This window comes from Schistocerca serialis, unplaced genomic scaffold (assembly GCF_023864345.2).
Source record: "Schistocerca serialis cubense isolate TAMUIC-IGC-003099 unplaced genomic scaffold, iqSchSeri2.2 HiC_scaffold_134, whole genome shotgun sequence".
Classification (NCBI taxonomy): Eukaryota; Metazoa; Arthropoda; class Insecta; order Orthoptera; family Acrididae; genus Schistocerca; species Schistocerca serialis.
The window spans coordinates 5,001-10,000 of NW_026047558.1; the positions used below are offsets into that span (position 1 = coordinate 5,001).

General features: G+C 51.3%; 1 non-coding gene across 1 annotated transcript in view; it reads right to left on the reverse strand.

Annotated features, from left to right (window-relative positions):
* LOC126439717 (small subunit ribosomal RNA) overlaps nt 1-945 on the reverse strand; it is a 1,909-nt gene extending 964 nt beyond the window's left edge. The window contains exon 1 of the ribosomal RNA XR_007581342.1: nt 1-945. This exon is cut by the window's left edge and continues 964 nt beyond it. This is a non-coding gene — a ribosomal RNA (small subunit ribosomal RNA).
* Between the last annotated feature and the right edge of the window lie 4,055 nt (nt 946-5,000).

Below are 5,000 nucleotides of genomic sequence, written 5' to 3' on the forward strand. Positions count from 1 at the left end.
GTTCCGAAAACCAACAAAATAGAACCGAGGTCCTATTCCATTATTCCATGCACACAGTATTCAGGCGGGCTTGCCTGCTTTAAGCACTCTAATTTGTTCAAAGTAAACGTGCCGGCCCACCGAGACACTCAATAAAGAGCACCCTGGTAGGATTTCAACGGGGTCCGCCTCGGGACGCACGAGCACGCACGAGGCGGTCGCACGCCTTCGGCTCGCCCCACCGGCAGGACGTCCCACGATACATGCCAGTTAAACACCGACGGGCGGTGAACCAACAGCGTGGGACACAAATCCAACTACGAGCTTTTTAACCGCAACAACTTTAATATACGCTATTGGAGCTGGAATTACCGCGGCTGCTGGCACCAGACTTGCCCTCCAATAGATACTCGTTAAAGGATTTAAAGTGTACTCATTCCGATTACGGGGCCTCGGATGAGTCCCGTATCGTTATTTTTCGTCACTACCTCCCCGTGCCGGGAGTGGGTAATTTGCGCGCCTGCTGCCTTCCTTGGATGTGGTAGCCGTTTCTCAGGCTCCCTCTCCGGAATCGAACCCTGATTCCCCGTTACCCGTTACAACCATGGTAGGCGCAGAACCTACCATCGACAGTTGATAAGGCAGACATTTGAAAGATGCGTCGCCGGTACGAGGACCGTGCGATCAGCCCAAAGTTATTCAGAGTCACCAAGGCAAACGGACCGGACGAGCCGACCGATTGGTTTTGATCTAATAAAAGCGTCCCTTCCATCTCTGGTCGGGACTCTGTTTGCATGTATTAGCTCTAGAATTACCACAGTTATCCAAGTAACGTGGGTACGATCTAAGGAACCATAACTGATTTAATGAGCCATTCGCGGTTTCACCTTAATGCGGCTTGTACTGAGACATGCATGGCTTAATCTTTGAGACAAGCATATGACTACTGGCAGGATCAACCAGGGAGCTGCGTCAACTAGAGCTGAGCAGCCGGCCGCCCGGGAGTGTGTCCCGGGGGCCCGCGCGAACACGCAAGCGTCCGCTCAATTATTCTGCAAACAGGAGGAGGCTGAGCTCCCCTGCACAACACACCTCGAAACCCTCTCAGGTCCCGGCGGCGCGCAGCGCCGTCCTAAGTACTTGGTCGGGTTCGAGAGAGGCGCAATCGCCCGGAGTTAGGCGAGTAGACGCTTTAGGTGCGACCACCCGTGCTCCCAACTGAGCTTGCCGCTGCCGACAGAGGCCCGGGAGCGTGCTGTCGTGGCATTGCCGGCGGGAGACAACACGCGCCACCTACGGTGACCGGCAGCTCCAACGCCAGCGCCACAGAAGGACAAAAGCCCCACTTGGGTGCCGAAGCGAACTCTCCCAGCACAGCGCACGCGCCAACACGTCCGCACAGCTGCGATACAAACCACCTGCGAGAACCGCTGGGGCGACCGAGCAGCAGACGGCGTCGCGGCGCCGAGCGCCGGGCGGCGGCGCATCCTCAGCGCACACAGTCCTCAATCGGACCAGCACACTGCAGATGGCCACCGCGCTTCGCACCGGGCCCGCGAGGACCTACTTTGGCCGCAAGGCGCCGCGAGCAGGGGGCGCCGGCGCGCAGCTGCGCCGCCTGCCGCGTCCGTCGGCCGGCGCGCCTGCCACTGGCCGCCCCCACCAGCCGGCTGTAGCGCGTGCGCCCACGCACCGCGCTGCCAGCACGCCGGGCGGCCCCCCCTCACCGGCCGGGGACGGTCCCACCCAGCCACCGCCGCGTATCGCCTCACACCCAGATCCCCCCCCCCCCCCCCCCCCCCCCCCCCCCCTTTCGCGTTCGTGGGCATGGTGGGTCCCCTTTCACGTTCGTGGGCATGGTGGGTATCCCTGAAACAACCGGTTAATAGCTCGACCGATCGTCGCCAACACTGATTCACCTCTAGCGAGAACAACCGCACCACAACGGGTTACCTGTTGTTCATTTGCGTAACGTCACCAGCAAACGTAGACGTCCATCGCCATTTGCAACGAGTATTGCATGCCTGTGTCAGGTGTCACAACACACTACGTCTGCCCACATAGACGCAACAACATGTGCACGCCTCGAGAACACGTGGAAGGTAGCCCCCGTACGTATGCGGTGTCCATTGCGCGAACGACTGTCAGCCGGCCTCTGCAGGATGTCGCAGATGTGGAACGCGGTGCAACATGCTATCACGGTGTGTGAGAAGAGACGACTACGTCCGAATACACGCTCCACTACATCAACAGACTGCTCATGCTGATCGCCATCCAGGGCGTCCGTTCCTCCCACACGTCTGAATGGCGTACCACACTGCAATCCAGCTCTTATAGGGAGACGACACGTAGCTGCGTGCACAATATTTGGACTGTATGGTCTGCCGTTGCTAGGCGCAGTCGTCGTACGGTCACACATGTGCCACGATGTATCATTCAGTACATACGGACCAATGTGCAGTACAGTTTGTGGGTTTTGCGTACATCGGCGGACAGGTGACAGGCCGTACCACAACGTAGGCTGAGTACGTCGGCATGCGAAGGGCATTGAACATGCAAACTTCTCAACGACCAGCTTGCGAAGGCAGGGGGGAAGGGGGGGGGGCATGTACGTCCTGCTGCTATCCACATTACAGTGTATAGCAGGAGCATGTGGAAAGTCAGCAACACCTGCAAGGTGTTTAACATGACGCGATACACAGGGGACCGGGCAGTGCGAATAGCGAACTATATTGCGAGGGTTGCGGTTAGGCAACACTACACTAATTTAACGAGTTGCATAACAATTACAGAGCAGGTTCAGCGACAACGTGCGTCAGGTTAAGGCGCAATATAGGTTAGGTTGAGGCACAATATAGGTTAGGTTAAGGCACAACATGGGTTACGTTAAGGCACAAATTGGGTTACGTTAAGGCACAACATGGGTTACGTTAAGGCACAACATGGGTTACGTTAAGGCACAAATTAGGTTACGTTAAGGCACAAATTAGGTTACGTTAAGGCACAAATTAGGTTACGTTAAGGCACAAATTAGGTTACGTTAAGGCACAAATTAGGTTACGTTAAGGCACAAATTAGGTTACGTTAAGGCACAAATTAGGTTACGTTAAGGCACAAATTAGGTTACGTTAAGGCACAAATTAGGTTACGTTAAGGCACAAATTAGGTTACGTTAAGGCACAAATTAGGTTACGTTAAGGCACAAATTAGGTTACGTTAAGGCACAAATTAGGTTACGTTAAGGCACAAATTAGGTTACGTTAAGGCACAAATTAGGTTACGTTAAGGCACAAATTAGGTTACGTTAAGGTACAATATGGGTTAGGTTAAGGTACAATATGGGTTAGGTTAAGGTACAATATGGGTTAGGTTAAGGTACAATATGGGTTAGGTTAAGGTACAATATGGGTTAGGTTAAGGCACAACGTAGGTTAGGTTAAGGCACAACGTAGGTTAGGTTAAGGCACAACGTAGGTTAGGTTAAGGCACAACATAGGTTAGGTTAAGGCACAACATAGGTTAGGTTAAGGCACAACATAGGTTAGGTTAAGGCACAACATAGGTTAGGTTAAGGCACAACATAGGTTAGGTTAAGGCACAACATAGGTTAGGTTAAGGCACAACATAGGTTAGGTTAAGGCACAACATAGGTTAGGTTAAGGCACAACATAGGTTAGGTTAAGGCACAACATAGGTTAGGTTAAGGCACAACATAGGTTAGGTTAAGGCACAACGTAGGTTAGGTTAAGGCACAACGTAGGTTAGGTTAAGGCACAACGTAGGTTAGGTTAAGGCACAACGTAGGTTAGGTTAAGGCACAACGTAGGTTAGGTTAAGGCACAACGTAGGTTAGGTTAAGGCACAACGTAGGTTAGGTTAAGGCACAACGTAGGTTAGGTTAAGGCACAACGTAGGTTAGGTTAAGGCACAACGTAGGTTAGGTTAAGGCACAACGTAGGTTAGGTTAAGGCACAACATAGGTTAGGTTAAGGCACAACATAGGTTAGGTTAAGGCACAACATAGGTTAGGTTAAGGCACAACATAGGTTAGGTTAAGGCACAACATAGGTTAGGTTAAGGCACAACATAGCTTAGGTTAAGGCACAACATAGGTTAGGTTAAGGCACAACATAGGTTAGGTTAAGGCACAACATAGGTTAGGTTAAGGCACAACATAGGTTAGGTTAAGGCACAACATAGGTTAGGTTAAGGCACAACATAGGTTAGGTTAAGGCACAACATAGGTTAGGTTAAGGCACAACATAGGTTAGGTTAAGGCACAACGTAGGTTAGGTTAAGGCACAACGTAGGTTAGGTTAAGGCGCAACGTAGGTTAGGTTAAGGCACAACGTAGGTTAGGTTAAGGCACAACGTAGGTTAGGTTAAGGCACAACGTAGGTTAGGTTAAGGCACAACGTAGGTTAGGTTAAGGCACAACGTAGGTTAGGTTAAGGTACAACGTAGGTTAGGTTAAGGTACAACGTAGGTTAGGTTAAGGTACAACGTAGGTTAGGTTAAGGTACAACGTAGGTTAGGTTAAGGTACAACGTAGGTTAGGTTAAGGTACAACGTAGGTTAGGTTAAGGTACAACGTAGGTTAGGTTAAGGTACAACGTAGGTTAGGTTAAGGTACAACGTAGGTTAGGTTAAGGTACAACGTAGGTTAGGTTAAGGTACAACGTAGGTTAGGTGAAGGCGCAATGTAGGTTAGGTTAAGGTACGATATACCTTAGGTTAAGGTACAATATCGCTTAGGTTAAGGTACAATATAGCTTAGGTTAAGGTACACGTTGTAGGGAAAGGTGTATTTTGGGGGGGGAGGGGGCGGCAGGTTCGTTGATAGTGATTATCGTAAGTGCATGCCTGCGGGATCATCCGATTTGTCACGTCAGGATGCACTTGTGGCTCATGACAGGCGGCGCTCCGATTCCAAGGTTGTGGCAGATCTGTGTCTTTCATTCCTGCCATTGTTTGTGTACTGTGACAGGAGGCAGTATTGTGATGTTGGGTGCACCCCTGTG